Here is a 24,016-nt window from a genome sequence, read left to right as displayed (position 1 = left end):
TTTTTTTTTTTTTGGCCGGGTGCGGTGGCTCACGCGAATAATCCCAGCACTTTGGGAGGCGAGGCGGGTAGATCGCCTGAGGTCAGGAGTTCCAGCCAACACGGTGAAACCCCCATCTCTTAAAAAAAAAAAAAAAAAAATTAGCCTGGCATGGTGGCGGGCACCTGTAATCCCAGCTACTCGGGAGGTTGAGACAGGAGAATTGCTTGAACCGGGAAGGTGGAGGTTACAGTGAGCCTAGATCACATCACTGCACTCCAGTCTGGGCTACAGAGCGAGACTCCGTCTCTAAATAAATAACCTTTTTTTAAGCACTATGTGCCAGGCACTTTGTAAATCCCTGTACGTAATATGCATTTATTTACAAAGTACAGGGATTTACAAAGTGCATACTCAAAGTACTATACGTACTCCAAGTACTATGCACATGGTCTCATCAATTGCAGATGCTCTTCGAATTAGAATGGGGATACTTCTCGATAAATCTATCTTAAATAAAAAATACGGAAAATCGCCGGGCGCGGTGGCTCACGCCTGTAATCCCAGCACTTGGGAGGCCAAAGCAGGCGAATCACGAGGACAGATCGAGACCATCCTGGCCAACACGGTAAAACCCCGTCTCTACTAAAAATACAAAAATTAGCTTGGATGTGGTGGCGCGCGCCTGTAGTCCCAGCTACGCAGGAAGCTGAGGCAGGAGAATGGCTTAAAACCGGGAGGCGGAGGTTGCAGTAAGTCGAGATCGCGCGTGGCGACAGAGCGAGACTCCGTCTCAAAAAAAAAAAAAAAAAAAATCGTAAATCGAAAATGCATTTAATACACCGGTTAAACCCAACGTAAAGTAGAAAAATCGTTAAGTCGAGCCATTGTAAATCCATGGTCTAGCCCTTCATTTTAAAGACAAGGAAGTTAGGGCCCAGGTTAAATGGTTTTTCTTTAATGAGTAGACCAGGGTTAGAGCTCAGGTATCCTATTCGTCTTTCACCACGCCTTCTTTCTGATTAACCAAATCACCGCATTTACAGCAGTCTCTAAATTCATTGTACTCTCTGAAGTTTTTGCAAATGTAGCTTCTGATGATTCAGACCCGAATTCAGAAACCCACAAACTATGAGGAGTATGGTTGAGGAACCTATAAAAGAGACCGAGATTTAAGGCCTGGTCTTTAACCTCTCAGTATTGCTGTGGGTAAACTCAGTTAAGTGTCTTTTTTTCGTATGTAAAATAAAGGAGTTAAAACTGTTACCACAACTAAGGTCCCTTACAAGGCTAAGGCATTGTGATGTTTTTAAATTCCTCAACTGGATGGATCTTCAAAGAGACTGACAAGAACTGCTCTACTTGCAAAAGTGACGGCAACAATGTTTTTTTTTTTTTTTTTTTTTTGAGACGGAGTTTCGCTCTTGTTACCCAGGCTGGAGTGCAATGGCATAATCTTGGCTCACCGCAGCCTCCGCCTCTTGGGTTCAAGCAATTCTCCTGCCTCAGCCTCCAGAGTAGCTGGGACTACAGGCGTGCGCCACCATGCCCAGCTAATTTTTGTATTTTTAGTATAGACGGGGTTTCACCTTGTTGACCAGGATGGTCTCGGTCTCTTGACCTCGTGATCCACCCGCCTAACAATGTATTTTTTAAAAAGAAAGCTAAATCAAGCTCTCTTAAAAAAAATCCCCCATGCTGCAAATCACCATTTCACTAGATTATAACCTCCATCACTGGAAAGTAAGCAGCACCTCTGAATCATGAACAAAAAGGACAAGAACTTTTGTTTTTTTTCTTTTCTTTTCTTTTCTTTTAGAGACAGGGTTTCACCGTGTTGGCCCCGCTAGTCTCGAACTTCTGACCTCAAGTGATCCACCCGACTCCGCCTCCCAAAGTGCTGGGATTACCGGCATGAGCCACCATGTCCAGCCTGAACTTTTGTTGTCTTTATTGCTGCGTCTCCAGCCCCCGAGAACAGTGTGATACATGGTGGGTACTCAGTAAATATTCTGAGAATAAATATATCTACTTATAGCCAGGTTAGGGTGCACCTGTATTCCCAGCCACTTGGGATGTTGAGGCAGGAAGATAATTTGAGCCCAGGAGTTCAATACCAGCCTAAGCAACATAGCAAGACCCTGTTTCTAAAATAAATAATCAGTAAGTTCACTTGTGGTTTTGTTTGTTTGTTTTAAAAAGAGACGGGGTCTCGCTGTGTTGCCCAGGCTGGAGTGCAGTGGCTATTCACAGGCGCGATCCCACTACTGATCAGCATGGGAATTTTGAACTGCTCCGTTTCTGACCTGGGCCGGTTCACCCCTCTTTTTTTTTTTTTTTTTTGAGACGGAGTTTCGCTCTTGTTACCCAGGCTGGAGTGCAATGGCGGGATCTCAGCTCACCACAACCTCCGCCTCCTGGGTTCAGGCAATTCTCCTGCCTCAGCCTCCCGAGTAGCTGGGATTACAGGCACGCGCCACCATGCCCAGCTAATTTTTTGTATTTTTAGTAGAGACGGGGTTTCACCATGTTGACCAAGATGGTCTCCATCTCTTGACCTCATGATCCACCGGCCTCGGCCTCCCAAAGTACTGGGATTACAGGCCCGGCCCCGGGTTCACCCCTCTTTAGGCAACCTGGTGGTCCCCCACTCCCAGGAGGTCACCATATTGATGCCGAACTTAGTGCGGACACCCGATCAGCATAGCGCACTACAGTCCAGAACTCCTGGACTCAAGAGATCCTCCAGCCTCAGCCTCCTGAATAGCTGGGACTACAGGCACACGCCACCGTGCCTGGCATTCACTTGTGTTACAATTCTTGAATGAGATTTTTTTCTTTCCTGTTGGCATTTACAAACTGTTAAGCATATTGCATAAAGTGGATGGTCAGTAAATGCCGGAATTAACATTTATCCTTCAAAATGAACTTTACAACTGTGCACATCCTTGTCGATGAACAAGGAACCTACTTTTTGTGGAGCACAAAGTCACATGCCCTTGCAAGATACTAACTGCCTCCCATTTATTGGCGTTTCTCGTAAAAAAAAAAGAAAAATCTCTGCCTCTACTAGGCTTACATGGAGACAGTAGTACAGGAGCTGCTCCTCCCATTTCACCACAAAAGGTCACATCTAAAGTGTTTCTCTACTAGCTATAAGACCGGCTGATGTAGAGAATAAAGATCTTTTTATTACTAGAGTGGCCCAGGTTCTTACCCAATCAGGTGTCTTTTCAATACGTTAACAGAATTCAGTGCTTTAGAAATGTAATTCATTAGGGTCACTTGTAAAGTGACTCAAACACGTAACCATCGTTTTAATGATTTAACAATAAAGTGTTGAAATTTTCTGATAATTTTCTTTTCTTTTTTTTTTTTTTTTTGAGACAGTCTTACTCTGTTGCCTGGCTGGCGTACGGTGGTTCGATCATAAGTCACTACAGCTTTGAACTCCTGGGCTTCAGCGATTCTCCTGCCTCAGCCTCCCAACGTGCTGGGATTCCAGGCATAAGCCACTGTGTCTGGCTTTACTTTAATTTTTAAAAGGTAAATGAGGGCGAGCGCAGTGGCTCATGCCTATAATCACAACATTTTGGAAGGCTGAGGTGGGTGGATATCTTGAGCTCAGGAGTTTAAAACCAGCCTGGGCCTTATGAGGAAACCCTGTCTCTACAAAAAATACAAAAAATAACTAAAATTAGCCTGGCATGGTGCCATGCACCTGTAGTCCCAACTACTTGGGAGGCTGAGGTGAGAGGATTGCTTGAATCCAGGAAGCAGAGGTTGCAGTGAGCCAAGATCACACCACTGCACTCCAGCCTGGGTGGCAGAATGAGGCTCTGTCTCAAAAAAAAAAAAAAAAATTAATTAATCTTTACTTTCCCCAGTTACCGAGGAAGCTGAGAGCTGAGGCAGGGAGGATCGCTTGAACCAAGGAGCTGTGGGCTGTGGTGTGCTATGCTACTCGGGTATCCACACTAAGTTCTCCATCAATATGGTGACTCCCCAAGAGTGAGGGGCCGCCAGGTTGCCTAAGGAGAGGTGAACTAGTCCAAGTCAGAAACTAAGCAGGTCAAAACTCCTGTGCAGGGCCTCAGTGGCTCAGACATATAATCACAGCACTTAGGGAGGCCGAGGTGGGCTGATCACCTGAAGTCAGGAGTTCAAGACCAGACTGGCCAACATGGTGAAACCCTGTCTCTACTAAAAAATACAAAACTTAGCTGGGCATGGTGGCGGGCACCTGTAATCCCAGCTACTCGGGAGGCTGAGGCAGGAAGACTTGCTTGAACCCAGGAGGTGGAGGTTGCACTGAGCCGAGATGGCCCCACTGCTCTCTAGCCTGGACAACAGAGATAGACTCCCCTCTGACCACCAAAACAAAACAAAACAAAACAAAAAACCGCATGCCGATCAGCTGTGAGATCATGCCTGTGAATAGCCACTGCACTCCAGCCTAGGCAACATGGGACTATGTCTCTATAAAATAAATAAATTAAAATCAAAGTAATCCCTAGGCCACTGATATAATAATATCCATTTCCATTCCAGTATGCTTCCTAGGAGAGACTGGAGTAGGTACTGAAATTGTGCGTGTGATCCTGTGCACAGGTGAACAGTAATCTGTTCTCTCTGGAGATGAATTTAAAAATTGAGAGCCTGTCTTAGATCAAAACCGACAGTGTGAGCCAGGTGCAGTGGTTCATACATATAATCCCAGCAGTTTCAGAGGCCAAGGCAGGAGGATCGCTTGAGCTTAGGGGTTCAAGACTAGCCTGGGCAACACAGTGAAACTTCATTTCTACTAAAAATAAAAAAACACAGGCTGGACATGGTGACTCATGCCTGTAATTCCAGCTTTTTGGGAGGCCGAGGCAGGTGGATCGTGAGGTCAGGAGATCGAGACCATCCTGGCTAACACAGGGAAACCCCGTCTCTACCAAAAATACAAAAAGTCAGCCAGGCGTGGTGGCACGCGCCTGTAGTCCTAGCTACTCAGGAGGCTAAGGCAGGAGAATTGCTTGAACCCAGGAGGCGGAGATTGCAGTGAGCTGAGATCGCACCACTGCACTCCAGCCTGGGCGACAGAGCAAGACTCCATCCCCCCCGCCAAAAAGCAAACAAATAAACAAAAACGTTAACCTGGTGTGGTGTGCATTTCTATAGTCCCAGCTACTTGGGAGGCTAAGGTGGGAGGATCACTTGAGCCTGGAAGGTCAAGGCTGCAGTGAGCTATGATAGTCCCACTGCACTGCAGCCTGGGCAACAGAGTGAGACCTTGTCTCAAAAAAATAAAAATAAAAAAAGGAAACTGACAACAGGATCTCAGAGACCCTGGATCTTCTGGTTAGTTTTGAGTCTTTTAACCAACATAATAACAATAAAAACTATGTATTAATGTTGTATATAGTTATTAGGCAGCAGGAGCTAACACCTGAAATGAGAAGTATCATCTTGTTTATTAACCGGAATTTGAAAGAAAATGGGGTACCTATGGGAGAAATAAGCTACAAACCTTCCCTGAGAGCAGGAACTCAAAGGAGAATAGTAAGCTACAATAGTAAAACCAATCACATTTTGAAAGATGGATTTGTGTGGTTTTTGTTTGGATGGCTGATATCTAATTTTGTTAGTTATAAAAGTTATATATCACCAGTTGTACAGTATTTGTTTTCTAGGGTACCATAACAAAGTACTACAGACTAGGTGTAGAAGGAACAAAAATTTATTTGCTTACAGTTCTGAAGTCTAGAAGTCTGAGGTCAAGATGTCAGCGGGGTGATTTCTTCTAAGGCCCCACTCCTTGACTTGTAGATGACCTGCTCTGTCTTGCTCTCTGTCTCGCGTGGTCGTCTCTATGTGTGTATCTGTGTCCTAACCTCTCCTTCTTATAAGGATACTAGTTATTGGATTAGGGTTATCCTAATGGCCACATTTCAATTTAATCACATTTTTTTTTTTTTTTTGAGACAGAGTTTCGCTCTTGTTACCCAGGCTGGAGTGCAATGGTGCGATCTCGGCTCACCGCAACCTCTGCCTCCTGGGTTCAGGCAATTCTCCTGCCTGAGCCTCCTGAGTAGCTGGGATTACAGGCACGCGCCACCATGCCCAGCTAATTTTTTGTGTTTTTAGTAGAGACGGGGTTTCACCGTGTTGACCAGGATGGTCTCGATCTCTTGACCTCGTGATCCACCCGCCTCGGCCTCCCAAAGTGCTGGGATTACAGGCGTGAGCCACTGCGCCCGGCCTAATTTAATGACATCTTTAAAGATTCTTTAAAGACTCCAAATACAGTCACATTCTAAGATACTGGGAAGTTCCTAGAAAGAGACAGGTAAAATTAAAAAAATAAAATTAAAATTAAAAAGATACCGGGAGGTAGGACTTTAACATATGCATTTGAAGGGAGGGAAAGACACAGTTCAGCCCATAATATTAGTGTCAAGTTCAGCAAATATATATATAAGTAAATTAACATATCCAGTGCCTTGTTATAACACTCCTGGTTCACAATCCTTATCTGGAACCCTTAAAGCTGGATATGTGTTGTAAGTAAGGTATTTGGGAATTTTCAAAAGGCAGTTGACGCAAAAACTACATAATTGCCTAACACTCCGAGTGGGTTCTGAGATAGTGCCTCTTAATCAAACACACTAATATTTCTGAAAAACATAAATATTCATACTAAGTGGGAAAATTAATGTCTATAAATCATCTCACATTCCTTCTACTCAGGTTTTGCTGCTAAATGATAAAAGGTCAAGTAAAATATAAAAAAAGCTTTCGCCTGTCCCGCGCCACCTGCCCAGTGCCTGTCCCCAGACTGAGGCCCAGCCCTCTTCGCCCGTTCCCATCACCAGCGCCACCAGCATATCTGACAAACTGCCCTGCAAAGTCGCTGACGTAGACCTGGCTGCCTGGGGATGCAAGGTCTAGGAGAACTAGATGCAGGGCCTAATGCGCATGCGTGAGCGGTACTCGGCCTCTGAACCACTGGAGGGCGCCCGCTTCGCTGGCTGCCTGCACTAGAACATGGAGATGGCCGTCCTCATTCAGACCCTCGTCGCCCTGGGTGCTGAGGTGCAGTGGTCCAGCTGCAACGAGATCTCCACCCAGGACCAGGCCGCGACTGCAGTTGCCAAGGCTGGCATTCCAGTGTATGCCTGGAAGGGCGAAACCGGCCAGGAGTACCTGTGGTGCCTTGAGCAGACGCTGTACTTCAAGGACGGGTCCCTCAACATGATTCTGGATGACGGGGTCGACCTCACCAACCTCATCCACACCAAGTACCCTCAGGTCCTGCCAGGCATCCGAGACATCTTCGAGGAGACCACAACCGGGAGAGCAAGCTTGACAACCTCTGTGGCTGCCGGGAGTCCCTCATACATGGCGTCAAGCGGGCCACAGATGTGATGATTGCCAGCAAGATAGTGGTGGTAGCAGGTTATGGTGATATGGGCAAGGGCTGTGCCCAGGCCCTGCGGGTTTCGGAGTCCGTCATCATCACCGACATTGACCCCATCAGTGCACTGCAGGCCACCATGGAGGGCTATGAGGTGACCGCCATGGATGAGGCCTGTCAGGAGGGCAGCATCTTTGTCACCGCCACAGGCTGTGTTGACGTCATCCGTGGTCAGCACTTTGAGCAAATGAAGGATGATGCCATCGCATGTAACACTGGACACTTTGACGTGGAGATCGATATCAAGTGGCTCGACAAGAGCACTGTGGAGAAGGTGAACATCAATCCGCAGGTGGGCCAGTACCAGCTAAAGAATGGGTGCCATATCATCCTGCTGGCTAAGGGTCGGCTGGTCAACCTGGGTTGTGCCATGGGCCACTCCAGCTTCGTGATGAGAAGCTCCTTCACCAACCAGGTGATGGCACAGACAGAGCTGTGGACCCACCCAGACAAGTACCCCATTGGGGTTCACTTCCTGCCCAAGAAGCTGGATGAGGCAGTGACAGAAGCCCACCTGGGCAAGCTGAGCGTGAAGTTGACCAAGCTGACTGAGAAGCAAGCCCAGTACCTGGGCATGCCCCATGATGGCCCCTTCAAGCCAGATCACTACTGCTACTGAGAGTCAGGTATGCGCTTCGCCTTCCAGCTGCTATCCTTGCCTAGGCTCTCCCTAAGAGCAAAGGGCATCAGCTTTGCAAATGGTTTGTCAGTATCCCCCATCAACTCTCTGGGGCCGGTCACTCAGTTTTTGGCCTCTGAGCAGCCCTCATACGGTTCCAAGTGTGGCAGGGCAGCGGGAACTGAGAGGCCCCTCCTCAGGCTCTGGGCATGATGGAGGTACCAGCCACAGGGAACCATGAGCTCAGTGGTCTTGGAACTGCTAAGTCAGTCCTTCCTTAGCATCAAAGTCAATAGTGGAGTCACAGAGCCCATGTATTTTGCCATCCAGGCCTTCATCTGGTCTGTGGACTTAGACCTGTGTGGTTGGTTTACAGGTCCAGTGGCTCCTCAGCTCATGACAGATGAGAAGGAGCTATACCAAAGAGCAAAGAGAAACTGTTGTTTGAATTTTCCTGAGAGCCTGGCTTAGTGCTGGGCCTTCTCTTAAACCTCATAATAATGAGGTTAGTACTTTTAGTCCCTATTTTATAGGAGTTAGAATAGACTGTTAAGGGGAAACTGAGAAATAACAGAGAAGTGACAGCCAGAGGTTGAGAGGGGCCAGAAAAACATAAAGGCAGACATAGATCTGCCACCGCTTTGTAACCAGATGGTTCTTATCACAACTCTGGGTCAAAAAGAGAGTAACTTGGCCTATAATGTTTATAATGTTAAAAGAAAGCTGGAATGTAGGTAAATAAAAATCTTGGTACTTAAAAAATAAAAAAGCTTTCAATTTTCAGTGCTTTTTGGATTATGGGATTGTGGACAAAGAATTATCGATCTGTAAGAATTTAAGAAAGAATTAAGATTACAAAGATTAAGATTTAAAACATCCACATTCTTAGACCCAGAGATTCTACTTTGGGGAATATATCCCAAGGTATACAATCTAAAATGCATAAAAAACATTTCCACAGAAATAGCCATGAAGTTATTTTAATTAACATTGAAAACAACCTGCATGGTCATCAAAAGAGAAATAGTTAAATAAAGTATTATCTAACAAAGAACTGGATTTTAAGAAGTCATTAAAAACAATGTTGATGATTAATTTGTAACAAGAGGCAGTCTTTATGTTGTAATGTTAAGTGAAAAATGCAGAATCTGGCCGGGTGTGGTGGCTGATGCCTATAATCCCAGCACTTTGGGAGGCCGAGACGGGTGGATCACGAGGTCAAGAGATTGAGACCATCCTGGTCAACATTGTGAAACCCCGTCTCTGCTAAAAATACAAAAATTAGCTGGGCATGGTGGCGCACGCCTGTAGTCCCAGCTACTCGGGAGGCTGAGGCAGGAGAATTGCTTGAACCCAGGAGACGGAGGTTGCGGTGAGCCGAGATCGCGCCATTGCACTCCAGCCTGGGTAACAAGAGTGAAACTCCATCTCAAAAAAAGAAAAAAAAAAGAAAAAGAAAAATGAAGAATCTAAAATGGATAAATATATAAAAGACATAGAAAACAGATTATAAGGAGACCTAAATATTAATGGTGACTTGCCAGTCTCTCAATTTCTCTTTTCTTTCTTTTCTTTTTCTTTTTTTTTTTTTAAATAGAGTCTTGCTCTTGTCACCTAGGCTGGAGTGCAATGGCACGATCTTGGCTCACTGCAACCTCTGCCTCTTGGGTTCAAGTGATTCTCCTGCCTCAACCTTCCAAGTAGCTGGGATTACAGGAGCCTGCCATCACGCCCGGCTAATTTTTTGTATTTTTAGTAGAGACAGGGTTTCACCTGGTTAATCAAGCTGGACTTGAATTCCTGACTTCAGGTGATCCACCTGCCTTGGCATCCCAAAGTGCCAGGGTTACAGGAGTGAGGCACCGTGCCCACTTTTGTGTGTGTGTGTGTGCGTGTACACATTTAGTTTTATTGTAACAAAGCAACTTGTACACTTTTAACATTTAAAACTGAGCATAATCTTTCCTGTCCAGTGAAACAAAAAGAAAACTTAAAAAGTAAACAGGGACAAAATTGCAATAGAGAATGTCAATTCCAAATAAGATCCTACAGGTTCTGCTGATTCTCCCATTGAGTGGCAGGGCTCAAGTCATCATTAGGAGAGAATTTATTTTAAAAGTGTCATCTTAAACTGCAAGGATGTCTGTCAAATGTCACAGTTAAACATGCCAAAGGAGAAGCCATGTTGTCAAAACGCCCACTTAACCCACCCAAGCATCTCAAACCCACCCTTTGCTGATCTTCTATAATCCCATTTCTTTAAGTTTTTTTTTTCTTTTTTTAAGCAAGAGAAAGTAGACAGAAACATGTTGGTAAATGCTAACTGTCCATATTCACATAGAGACACACGAAGAAGAAGGTGAACTTCATCCTCATCCCCTCCTTCATCAATATCTTCTAATCCTTCCTCCTTTTTATCATCATCATCATCTTCTTCTTCTTCTTCTTCATCATCCATATTGGGAACCAAGTAGTATTGTAGTGGGTTTGGCCAAATATCATCTTTGATGACCTCTGCTAACTCATCAGCACCTGCATCAGAACGGTCAGTAAACCAGGTAAAGAAGCTGTCTGGTTCCTCATGCTGCCTCTTCCTGTTGGCTTTATTCTGCTTTTGACTTGAACATTTTATCAGATCCTTTCCAGATTTCCATTTGATTTCAGTGGACTTTGAAGATGGATCACCACTCTCATTCAGATGAAGTTCTTTGGAGAGAACTCTATTTTCAAAGTAAGGATTTTCTTCAAAAATAAAAATCTATTCTGTAACCTGATTTAATATATTCAAATTCTGTCACTTCAACTCTGGTCAAATAATGCAGTGCCTCTTCGTCCTCCTCCTCAAGCAGTGCAGACACTTGTGGATGGTTGACAAATGTTACCCAATAATTTGGGATTTTGGCGATCAATTCTGACCTCTTCTGAAAAAATGGTTGGCGGAGTTTGTTATATTTCTGTTCTACTTTCAAAATCTCCTCACTGGCTTGTTCATTAAGTCTGTATTTCATTTTGTACTACATCAATGTGTTCAATTGCTTCTTGCTGTTCTTTTTCTCCCTTCTTTGGCAAACCTGCAGAGGCCCATGTCTCCTCCAGTCCCAGACCAGGAGGTAGTCTTGGTTTCTTCTTTTAAGGCAGGAGGGGAGACTGGCATTTGGGGGCTATGCTGCTGGGGAAGTTCGAGAACCAGAGCACAAGTCTTCTCACTTGTCCGGAAGCAGGCAAAACCCTCTTTTTTCTTTTTCTTTTTCTTTTTTTTTTTTTGAGACGGAGTCTCACTCTGTAGCCCAGGCTGGAGTGAAGTGGTACAATTATGACTCATTGCAGCCTTAACTTCCCAGACTCCATCAGTCCTCCCACCCCAGACTCTCAATTGGTTGGGACCACAGGTGAAAAAAAATTCAGTCACAGTCTTAGCTGATTTTCTGTTACCCAAAGACTAAATGTTGTATTTTAACCTGCAACAAAACTTCTATTAAGTAATAAAAGGAAAAAGAGGAAGAATATAATAGTACATACTTACAAATACACACACATACATGCACACACAAGCAATGAAGAAAACATATGTAGCTGCTACATCCTCCTTTCTCTAACTAGTCATGGGACCACAGTTGTTAGCTTTAACTGTGTCCCATTAATCATTCCTTGTTTTCCCTTACTTCAGTCAAGCCTTTAGCAAGGCTTAGTTCTTTCCTGATGAGGCTTGATTTGCATTTCTTTGACATAGTTGTTTTCATCCTTATTTATCTTTAGTTTGGTGTCATGCAGAGTACTAAACATCCAAATGGCAGTTTCATCTTCCAATTCAATAGAACCATTGTTGTAGCCGTTCATTAAATCATTTCTATTCTGGGAATCAAGACCTCCAGATTAGTAGAGTGCAATGCTATGGGGATGGAAAGCAAAATTTCTGCAAGTAGCCATAATAGTGAGAAGAACCACTCCCATTTCCATCTGTTTTGTTTTGTTTTGTTTTTTGGAATCTTTCTCTGTCGCCCAGACTGGAGTGCACTGGCACGATCACGGGTCACTGCAACTTCCAACTCCCCAGTTCAAGCCATTCTCCCGCCTCAGCCTCCTGAGTAACTGAGATTACAAGCATGCACCACCACGCCTGGCTGGCTTTTGTATTTTTAGTAGAGACGGGGTTTCTCCATATTGGCCAGCCTGGTCTCAAACTCCTAACCTCAAGTGATCCTCCTACCTCGGCCTCCCAAAGTGTTGGGATTGCAGGCATGAGCCATAGTGCCTGGCCCCATTTCCATCTCTTGATTACTGTATTTATTTTGGCTGTGGGAAAGACAGCACCACATGTTGGTCTCTGATTCAAAACACACACTGCATCTTGGAAGATAGCATGGCATTCTTTCAGGACATTGTCTTTAAACCAACTGAGTCTTCAGTAGGCCATTATACTCTTCTACTAGGCCAGATATTTCTGGGTGAAGGAATACATGGTATGACCAGTGAATTTTTTGGGCATAATCTCATTGTTGTGTTTCTCTTGCTGTGAAATAATCACAAGTACTGTTGTGCAGAATATAATGAAAATCAATAAGGTATTTTATGAGTCCATGAATAGTGGTGCCAGCATTATAGGCAGAGAAGGCAAGTCCCTATCCAGAATATGTGTCTATTCCAGTGAAAAGATCTCTGTTCGCTTCCATGAGGGAAACAATCCAATATAATCAACCGACCACCAGGTGGCTGGCTGACTTGTCTCTCCAAGGAAAGGTGCCAAATAAGAGACTCAGTGTTGGTTTGTGCTGTTGGCTAGTTATTATTGTTAGCAGTAGCAATGTAGCTGGGCTACAAGGTCAGCCTTTGTGAGAAGATCATATTGCTGAATCCATACAGAGCCCCTATTCTGGACAATATGACCGGTTTGCACATGGGTCCATTGAAAAATCACTAGGGTGGCTAGGGAAAGTGGCTGACAGATGTCAAGAGAATGAGTCACTTTGTTCATCTGATCATTAAAAGTTTCCTTATCGGATAGTTCCCTTTGGTGAGTATCTATGTGGGACATAAATGTATTCACATGGAGTGTTTCAACCATCCTGTAAGGTCCATCCACATACCTCTTCCTTAGATCTTCTTGTATCAGTCTTCCAATCTTGTCCTCTCTGATTCCTTGATCATCCAGCCCAAATGTTAGCAACTGCCCATGAATCAGTGTTGATCCATACTTCTGACCACGTTTCAGTCCAGACAAGGTGGACAACCAAACATGTTGCTCTAAATTATGCTTATTAGGATAATTTCCCTTTACTACTGTCCATCAAGGCCACCTCTCACTGGGACTGTAATGATGTAACCATCCACCTCGGTTGGTAAAAGCATATCATGTAGAACCATTTGTACACCAGGCCTGGGATTTTTCCTCCTGAATCTATCGTTGTAGGAAACTCCTTATAAAGTAATATATGTGAGTTGAGAGAAGAGTCGCTGCTGAAGGACTCTTCATGGAATTGCCTATTTTCCATTTCTGTGTAAGTCTGATATATGTCATTTCCACTTGATGACAGATTGCTGCCATGTGTATCCAACCTTATGGCGTGGTGGCCCAGGAAGCACCCACTTCATAAAGGAAAGCTCAGTTAACATTGCCACTTGATGTCCCATAGTCAGGCATTCAGTCTCTAGGGCTAAATAGCCAGACGGTAGCTGTTTGTGAAAAACTCAAATAATTATTTGCAGAAAAGGGCATGTATTTGCTCCAAAATCCTAGAGGTCTATATGATGATTTTCCTTTGGTGCAAAGGGTATCTGCTTACTACATAATAGAGTAAGTATTTTATATGTAGAATTATTTCAGTATTCAATATCACCATTCTCGGGGGGTAATTTTTATTTTCTTGTTAGAAAGCTTTTGTTTAAAATATGTTGTTTTGGTTGGGCAGTGGCACACACCTGTAATCCCAGCACTTTGGGAGGCCGAAGCAGGTGGATCACCTGTGGTCAGGAGTTCTCAGCCTGGTGAGGCTGGAGTGGAGGAAGGTTAAAAAAAAAAAAAAAAAAAAAAAGACCAACCTGGCCAACATGGTGAAACCCCATCTCTACTAAAAAATACAAAAATTAGCTGGATGTGTTGGTGTGCTGTAAGTCCCAGCTATTCAGGAGGCTGAGGCAGGAGCATCTCTTGAAGATGGGAGGCAGAGGTTGCAGTAAGCTGAGACTACACGACTGCACTCCAGCCTGGGCAACAGAGTGAGACTCCATCTCAAAAAATAAAATAAAATAAAAACAAAAATGCTTTTTTTGTTTGTTTAACTTTTTGTTTTTGACTGGCATAACAAAATAAAACATGTTATTTTTATCTTCTGATCTTCCTCAAAATTCTACTCAGGTTTCTATTGACCCTGTTATTTTATGTCAAGTTTTCCTTCACTTTCCTTCTCCTATTGTGTTTTCTCTTATATTTTCCTCCTTTTATTTTCTACGGATATTGCCTTTTCCATTGACTTTCTCCGCGTTTTCCTCATTTCTGCTAATTTTCTATTTGATACACTTAATTTCTTCTACTTAGTCTTCCTATTCTTTCTTGCCTCCACTTTTGTCTGTCTGCAATTTTTTAATCAATTACATTTTATTTCTATTAGTTTTTATTAGTGCCACTTAAAAATTCTAACACATGCCCCTGAGATAAGATTATTTATCCTTGTAGAGCTTATAGGATTCCTTCTTTTGTGTTTTGTTTTGTTTTCTTTCTTTTTAACTTAGGGAGGAGCTGGGCTTGTAGTGGATACTGAATATTTGATATAGATACAACCATACTTTGTAAATTTTGTTTTGTTTTTGTTTTAGATGGAGTGTTGCTCTGTTGTCAGGCTGGAATGCGGTGGCGTGATCTCAGCTCACTGCAACATCTGCCTCTGCAGTTCAAGCAATTCTCCTGCCTCAGCCTCCTGAGTAGCTGGGACTACAGGTACATGCCACCACACCTGGCTAATTTTTGTATTTTTAGTAGAGACAGGGTTTCACCATGTTGGCCAAGATGGTCTCAATCTCTTGACCTCATGATTCACCCGCCTCAGCCTCCCAAAGTGCTGGAATTACAGATGTGAGCCAACACACCAAGCCAGAGCTTATAGGATTCCAATGGAAAAGATGCCAATGGAAAAACGTATTCAGTACATGCAAACATTTAATATAGTGTGGTTGAATTAGTTGTTGAAAAGGTCAGAGTTTGATATTTCTAAAAATCAGAAAGAGTCCCCAAAAGCAAAATTCTTATTTATCTCAAGTCATACTGCATCACTAACTCTGAGTGCCCTTGCAAATCTGCATCTTTAGATATTAAAAAGGGAAGGCAACTCTATGTGCATATCCCACAGCCAAGTAAGTTAATGGTATTGTATTTATTATAAAAAACAGCTTTTTAATAAACTCCACAGTGGTAAAGATTTCATCTCTGATCATGTATTAAGCAGTTTATAAGCTTCCAGTTCAAAATATAAATATTGTAGCTACACTTAGAATAACCTCTAATAAAGTAAAATATATTTTAAACATTCTTATATAAATATGTTTGATCCAGAAAAGTCTACTGTAACATGTCTGAAAAATTTTTAAGCACCTAAAATTTCTCTACCAATAGCACAAACACAGCTGCAATATCAAATTTCTCAATAGTGAAAATAATGTTTTCTTGAGACATAATCTTGGAGAGTGATATTTAAGGAGAAAGTTCAGTCTGTTGTCATACACATTTTCAAAAGAAAATGATTGAACTAACATTGGTTTTTGCAGTAATGTAAAGAAAACTTCAGTGATTCCCGAAAGATTTCTTGTAATAAACACATTGCCATTCAGATAATACATTTCATTAGTACATTATATTCTAGAAGCAAATACATCTTATCACATAGGTAATATAATTAAAATATTCTGCATGTTATATGTTACTTAACATTTCTTTTAAAAATTGGGGTTTTTTATTTTTTGTAGAGATGGAGCCTTGAATTCCTGGGCTCAAGCGATCCTCCTGCTTCAGCTTCCCAAATGGTTGAGATTACAGGTATGAGCCACCACACCTGGTCTTACTTAATATTAATCAGATTCAATATATATTTATATATAATATTTTTATTTTTTGAGACGGAGTCTCTCCCTGTCACCCAGCCTGGAGAGCAGTGGCGTCATTTTGCTTCACTGCAACCTCTGCCTGCCGGGTTCAGGGTTCAAGCAATTCTCCTGCCTCAGCCTTTCTGAGTAGCCAATATTACAGGCATGCACCACCACGCCTGGCTAATTTCTGTTTAGTAGAGATGGGATTTCATCATGTTGGTCAGGCTGGTCTTAAACTCCTGACCTGAAATTATCCATCGGCCTCAGCCTCCCAGAGTGCTGGGATTACAGGTGTGAGCCACTGTGCCTGGCCAGGATTAAATATATTTAAAATTTTTAATATGAATAAATTTGTTAAGAAGCAAAAGACAGTGGTTGGGATATTATCTATAGCCAGTGTGAAAAGAAAAAATTAGCTGGACATGGTGCATGCCTGTAGTCACAGCTACTCGGGAGGCTGAGGTGGGAGGATCGCTTGAGCCCACGAATTCTGGGCTGTAGTGTGCTCTGCTGATTGGGTGTCCGCACTAAGTTCGGAATCGATATGGTGACCTCCTGGGAGCGGAGGACCACCAGGTTGCCTAAGGAGGGGTGAACCGGCCCAGGTTGGAAATGCAGCAGGTCAAAACTCCCGTGCTGATCAGTAGTGGGATTGCGCCTGTGAATAACCAGGGCATTCCAGCCTGAGCAACATAGTGAGACCCCATCTCTAAAAATATAAAAAAGAGGCCGGGAATGGTGGCTCACGCCTGTAATCCAAGCACTTTGGAGGCCAAGGCGGGCGGATCACCTGAGGTCGGGAATTCAAGACCAACCTGACCAACATGGTGAAACCCCGTCTTTAAAAAAAATAAATAAATAAAAATAAAAGAGAAAGAAAGAAAGAAACAAAAAATTATTCAACGATACCTGTTAAAGCACAATAAGGAAGATTTTATTCAAGACCACTGTGATAGGCAGAGGAACCACCACCATGAGGTCTTGCAGTGGGAAAAAGAGATTGGGCTCAACTCCAATAACAGCATGGACCAGTGGGAATTTATAGCCAAGAAGCAGGCTGGGGGGGTCAGTGGATAGAAAATTGCAAAGAGGGGCCAGGCAAGGTGGCTCACGCCTGTAATCCCAGCACTTTGGGAGGCCGAGGTGGGCGGATCACGAGGTTGAGAGATCGAGACCATCCTGGCCAACACGGTGAAACCCGGTCTCTACTAAAAATACAAAAAAATTAGCCAAGCATGGTGGCACTCACCTGTGGTCCCAGCTACTCAGGAGGCTGAGGCGGAAGAATCGCTTGAACCCAGGAGGTGGAGGTTGCAGTGAGCCAAGATTGCGCCACTGCACTCCAGCCTGGTGACAGAGCAAGACTCCGTCTAAAAAAGAAAAAAAGGTGGACAAATGGGCCTAGCAGAAGGTTAAGAAGCCTGATTAAAGTTTGGCCAAGCCAGGGGTCTTTCTCACCAGATTGCCAGAATTATTCAAATTCTGACTCTGAAACTTATTGGCTGTGTAACTTTGGGCAAATTACTTAACCCATGCCTCAGCTTTCACATCTATAAAATGGGACTAATAATAATATATACTTACAGAATTATTATGAGAGTTAAACCATTTAATATATGTACAGCCTTTAGAAAAAGTGCCTTATTAGCTGGGCGTGGGGATGTGCACCTGTAGTACCAGCTACTTGGGAGGCTGAGGCAGGAAAATCTCTTGAACCTGGAAGGTGGAGGTTGCAGTGAGCTGAGATCACATCACTGCACTCAGCCTGGGTGACAGAGCGAGACTTTGTCTCAAAAAATAAAAATAAAAAGCACCTAGCACTTACACGTAATATCTAAGTGCCAGCTGTTTTTCTGAGGCAGCTCAACACAATGGGTAGACTCTAGAGCCAAACTGACAGTTTGCTTTTTTGAGATGGAGTCTCACTCTGTCGTCCAGGCTGGAGTACAATGGCACAGTCTTGGCTCACTGCAACCTCTGCCTCCTGAGTTCAGGCGATTCTCCTGCCTCAGCCTCCTGGGTAGCTGGGACTACAGGTGTGTGCCACCATGCCCGGCTAATTTTTTAATTTTTTTGTATTTGTAGTAGAGATGGGGTTTCACTGTGTTAGCCAGGATGGTCTCGATCTCCTGACCTTGTGATCAGCCCGCCTTGGCCTCCCAAAGTGTTGGGATTATGGGCGTGAGCCACCGCGCCTAGCCCAAACTGACAGCTTCTAATCCCAATGCTACCACTTTCTACCTGAATATTGGACAAGTTACTTAACTCTCCTGTCCCTCAGTTTCTTCATCTATCAAATGGGAGTGATAATAGTACTTGCCGGGAGGTGGAGGTTGCAGTGAGCCGAGGTCACGCCACTGCACTCCAGCCTGGGCGACAGAGCGAGACTCCATCTCAAAAAAAAAGAATTATTGAATTATTGTAGGTGATAACACAAAGTACTGTGGCTGGTCCAGTAGGTTCCATGCAAATCATGCAGATGTTTGCTTTTACCTGGCTTACCTGAGTGCCACGGGGGCCTGAAAAGAAGAATTGTTCTTTTTCTTTCCTCTGAGTCCTGAAAGCCCAAACAGCTTAGTGGAATTGTCAGGTAGCCCATTCTCCCTGGACTCACTGAATACTCCCATGGCACAGCCAGGTCAACTGCCAGAATTTGTTCTGCCTGGGGTGTCCTGTCCCTAAGGAAAAGAACAATTCAGGCCAGGTGCAGCGGCTCATACCTATAATCCCAGCACTTTGCAAGGCTGAAGCAGGTGGATCACCTGAGGTCAGGAGTTCGAAACCAGCCTGGCCAACATGGCAAAACCCTGTTTCTACTAAAAGTATAAAAATTAGCTAGGCGTGGTGGTGGGCACCCAGCTACTTGAGAAGCTAAGGCATAAGAATCACTTGAACCTGGAAGGTGGAAGTTGCAGTGAGCTGAGATCATGCCACTGTACTCCAGCCTGGGCAACAGAGTGAGACTCTATCTCAAAAAAGGAAAAAAAATTCAAGCAAAGGAACAATTATGTTTATTTATATTTTATTTTAGGGACAGAGTCTCACTCTGTTGCCCAGGCTGAAATGCAGTGGCACGAACATGGCTCACTGCATGCTGACCTCCAGGATTAGGCGATCCTCCTGCCTCAGCCTCCTGAGTAGCTGGGACTACAAGTTCCTGCCACCACATTCGGCTACTTTTTGTATTTTTTGTAAAGATAGGGTTTTACCATGTTGCCCAGGCTGGTCTTCAACTCTGGTGCTCAAGCAATCCACCTGCCTTGACCTCCCAAAATGCTGGGGTTACATTTTAATTTACATAAATAGGCACGCAGCCTATTTATGTAAATTAAAACAACAAGTAGGGAGGTATAAAATCAGCTGAAGGCTGTAACATATTTGAGTTGGCTCCAGTTCTCCTACTCTGGAAATGTTTTTTATCTAAGTATTTTTTTGTGTCTAAATATCTCTCAAAGTATTTATCACTTAGGTCCTCTGGACCTCAATTTTCTTATTTGCAAAATGAAAGGATTGTACTCAAAAATCTCTCATGATTGTTCTTGGTATAAAATTCTAACATTCTAGCATTCTATCCACATGATACATAGTGTCTGGGTATGGTGTGGCCTAGGAGAGATGAAATCTTAGTTTCTATTTGAATCAAGGCCAAAACTCAAATGCCACTGTTGGTGACAGCAGCCTAAACTGTAGATCTCAACAAACCTTATACTCTCTTGTTATTATGAAGCAAAAGGACCCAAATTAATTGTAACCTTTATAGTGACATGTATTTCTATGGCTAAATTACTATGAAACTTCTGGACTACTTAGAAATAGCAGAATGTTACAGGTCTGAATGTTTGTAAAATCTTTTCCAATCCAAGCATAAATTTTAAGTTTAAATGAGGCATATATTACACATATGTATTGTGTGTACATGTGTGTGTGTGTGTGCTTTGTAGAGTTGATACATTTTAACAAATGTAAGATGTGATCATGTATAAAATCAGTCTGGTCTTAAATAGAAAAGCTTTATAATAATAATTTTTGGAGATGGAAATCTCTAGTTATTTAGGAAGTATAGAGAAATTCTTGCTTCTAAACTGACATCAAAGCATTTCTAGTTGATAAGAAGTCCAAATAAGATTTCATGTATATGAAGTCATGCCAGTTGCCAGGAAGAGAAGCAGCTTTACTTTGATGGTTTTGAGTTTCCACATTTGCTTTTAGCTTCTTTGCCAGAGGCACATACTTCCCCTCTACCCCAACAAATTTCTATGATGTTTTTAATAGCAAGGCATTTTTTCCACTGCCTTTTTACTTTTATCAGATTGCAGAATGATTAATTGGTTGGCAAAATTTGTTGATCTATTGCTATGGCTCTTAGTTTATCATGTAATGGCTAATTCTACAGTATTCTTTGAAATATGGCTTGGGCTTATCTTTGTAGTAATATAGTGATCTATTTACCAATATATATTTACTTGGAAGACAATTTTTTAGTACAAAACCATATTATCATGCCTGAAACCATATTTGTATTAGCACATCTTTTCACATATTCTGGAGAATCTGTTTTGATGTGTTTTTTGATCATATATTCACTCTTTCACTAATCATTACAGGGGGTCTCCAGATTATTATTAACCAAGGTTTTCATTATCACATATATGTGATCATTTTCAAAAATTTATTTTTCAATTCATCCAGTAAAACTCACTCATCTATGAATTTTGACTAATGCATACAGTCACTTAACCACTAGCACTGTCAAGATATAAAATGACTCCATCATCCAAAAATAATCCCTCATGCTGCTCCTTTGCAGTCAACCCTTTTCCCAAGGCCTAACCAGTGGTAACTACTGATCTGGTCTTCATCCTTACAGTTGCCTTTTCCAGAATGCCATACAAATGAAATCATACACAAGCCTTTCCTGCCTGGCTTCTTTCACCTAAAATAATGCATTTGAGATTTCTTAATGCTATTGTTTGTATCAATAGCTTATTCCTTCTTTTTTTTTTTTTTTTTGAGGTTGGTAATTTCTTTATTGATTTTTTTTCTTAAATAAAATCAATTAACATCCATTATAAAACTTTAAACTTACAGTAGGGTAAAAATAAAATGTATAAAAACTCCTTTGCACTCCCCACATTTAGTTCTCCACAGAATTAACAATTGTTAATATTTTCTTGTATATCCTTACAGAATTCTATTTATTGGTAAGAATGGTGTCATATAAAACACATTAGCCAGGTGCAATGGCTTCTGCTTGTAATCACAGCATTTCTGGAGGCCAAGGTGGGAAGATTGCTTGAGGGTAGGAGTTCAAGACCAGCCTCGGCAACACAGAGGCCCCATCTCATATGTTTTTTCTTATGCTTTCTCCTGGACATTTCTTTATTATATTTCTTCCTCTTTTTATAGAACCATTGACTTATCTGCTTATGTGTCATGCCAAATTCAAATGAGAGTGATAGACGCTCTTGTATTGTGGGGCACCTGTTTAACTTAAACTTTGCCCAGAGAGTGTCCATGAGGGATTGCTGACTAATCTTGTCTTGGGATACTGTTTCTGTTTCTCTTTTTCCATTTTCCTTTTTTTTCCTGTTCATTGTCCAGCTCCTTTTCGATTTCCTCTTCTTTTTCTTGCTCTCTCTTTCCACCGGCTTCACCTCCTCCTTCTCTCCATTTATGCTTTCCGTTTTGTTCATATTCACTGTAATTTCCATTTGATTGTTCAGGATTTTGATCCCAAGCCATAGCTGGTGGTTTCTGTATAAAAAGATACTGTCTTCCATATCATCTGTTACTTGTTTTTTCTCCTGTTTGCCTCTCTAGAAAGATGAGCTTGTTGAACTCGGAGCTTTTAGTTTTGTTTGGTTCTCCACGCCCAGTAAGAACACATAGTACACGCTCAATATTTGTTGAATGAGTGAGTGAGTAGAATACTTTATTCTTGGGCATGACGGTGGCAGGGACCTCGCGGCATCTCTGACTTCTTTCCGGGTGGCGGTGGTCGCCGTGGCTGCTGCTCCGAGGGGCGACAGGAGACAGCGCGCAGGATGAAGCAGGTGCTGGAGGCCAGGCAGCGTGCGCCAAAAGGCACTTCTTCAGATCCTGAAACTCACCTGCTGGGGAAGCACTGAATCTTCCATTTCTTGGCCTCCCAAAGTGCTGGGATTACAGGTGTGAGCCACTGTGCCCGGTCGGGAGAGTCTCATTTTTTATTTTTATTTTTTAATTTTTTTTAACTTTTTTTTTTTTTTAATAGAAACGGGGTTTCACTGTGTTGGCCAGGATGGTCTCGATCTATTGACCTCATGATCCGCCCGCCTCGGCCTCCCAAAGTGCTGGGATTACAGGTGTGAGCCACCGCGCCCGGCCTGAGTCTCATTTTTAACTCCATGCCTCTCTTGATGCCAAAACCAGCAAGACATGGTGGCAGAGGCCTGTAGCCTCAGCTACTTGGGAGACCAAAGTGAGCCCAGGAGTTCACAGCTGCAGTGAGCTATGATTGCACCACTGTACTCCAGTCTGGGTAACAGAGCAAGACCATGTCTCCTGCCTCCACCTGCAGCTGCCAGGAGATGTAGCCTGGCGGTGTCTGCCTCCCAGTGCGTTTCTGCAGGAAAGGTGCTTATTCCTTCTTATTGCAGAATAGTATTCTTCTCCATGTATGTACCCCAATTTATCGACTCATTTCCCAATATAAAGACATCTGGCTTGTTTCCAGGTTTTGGTGATTGCGAATAAAGCTGCAATAAACATCTGCATGCAGTATTCTGTGTGACTGTTAAGGTTTCATTTCTCTTGGGTAAATATTTTGGAGTGGGATCGCTGGGTCACGTGGTATTTTATATTTACATTTATAAGAAACTTCCAAACTTTTTCTTAAGCTGGCTGTACCATTTTTCACTCACCCTAGCTACATATGAGAATTCCAGTTGTCCCAAATACTCATCAACATTTGATACTGTCAATCTTTATTTTCCTATAGCCATTCTATTATGTACTAGCATCTCATTGTGATTTCAGTTTGTATTTCTTTTATGACAAATAATGTTGAACATTTTTCCGTTGGCTTATTAGCCATTCATATATCTCCTTTAGTGTTGCATCTATTCAAAACTTTTGCTCATTTTAAAAAAGCAGGTTCCAGCTGAGCACAGTGGCTCACACCTGTAATCCCAGCACTTTGGGAGGCCGAGGCAGCCAGATCAAGAGGACAGGAGATCAAGACCATCCTGGCTAACACGGGGAAACCCCGTCACTACTAATACAAAAATTAGCCTGATGTGGTGGTGCATGCCTGTAATCTCAGCTATTCTGGAGGCTGAGGCAGGCGAATCTCTTGAACCTGGGAGGTGGAGGTTGCAGTGAGCTGAGATCATGCCACTGCACTGCAGCCTGGGCAACAGAGCAACACTCCATCTCAGGAAAAAAAAAAAAAAGAAAAGAAAAGAAAAGAAAAAAAGCAGGTTGCTTGTTTTCTTACTATTTAGGTTTTAAAAAATTGAAGTAATATATAACATAATATTTAACTTTTTAACCATTCACAAGCATACAATTCAGTGGCATTAAATATACTCACAATGTTGTGTAACCATCACCAATGTCTATACTCAGTCATCCCCAACAAAAACCTATACTCATTAAATAATGACCTCCCTCTTTCCCCCTGGTGTCCCCCAACCCCACCTCCCAGTCCCTGGTAACCTTTATTTTACTTTCTGTGTCTATTAATTTTCCAATTCTAAGTACTTCATATAAGTGGAATCATACAATACTTGTCCTTCTGTGTCTAGCTTATTTCACTAAGCATGTTTTCAAAGTCCACCCATGTTGTGGCATATATCAAAATTGCATTCCACTTTATGGCTTATTAACATTTCACTAAATCT

At 42.8% G+C, this 24,016-nt stretch overlaps 3 pseudogenes; 1 reads left to right on the top strand and 2 right to left on the bottom strand.

Annotated features, from left to right (window-relative positions):
* The first annotated feature begins 6,909 nt into the window (after positions 1-6,909).
* On the top strand, positions 6,910-8,060 carry LOC105726227 (adenosylhomocysteinase-like; annotated as a pseudogene).
* A 773-nt stretch (positions 8,061-8,833) lies between these two features.
* LOC105726228 (protein SET-like) lies at positions 8,834-18,760 on the bottom strand (annotated as a pseudogene).
* Positions 18,761-21,314: 2,554 nt separating this feature from the next.
* Positions 21,315-24,016, bottom strand: part of LOC105726229 (NANOG neighbor homeobox-like) — a 45,268-nt pseudogene continuing 42,566 nt past the window's right edge.

The sequence above is a fragment of the Aotus nancymaae genome, unplaced genomic scaffold (assembly GCF_030222135.1).
Source record: "Aotus nancymaae isolate 86718 unplaced genomic scaffold, 86718_ANA_hifiasm-v0.15.2.pri h1tg000092l, whole genome shotgun sequence".
NCBI classification, from domain to species: Eukaryota; Metazoa; Chordata; class Mammalia; order Primates; family Aotidae; genus Aotus; species Aotus nancymaae.
The sequence above is the reverse complement of the archived record's forward strand: the minus strand, read 5'-3'. Positions and strand labels throughout refer to the sequence as shown.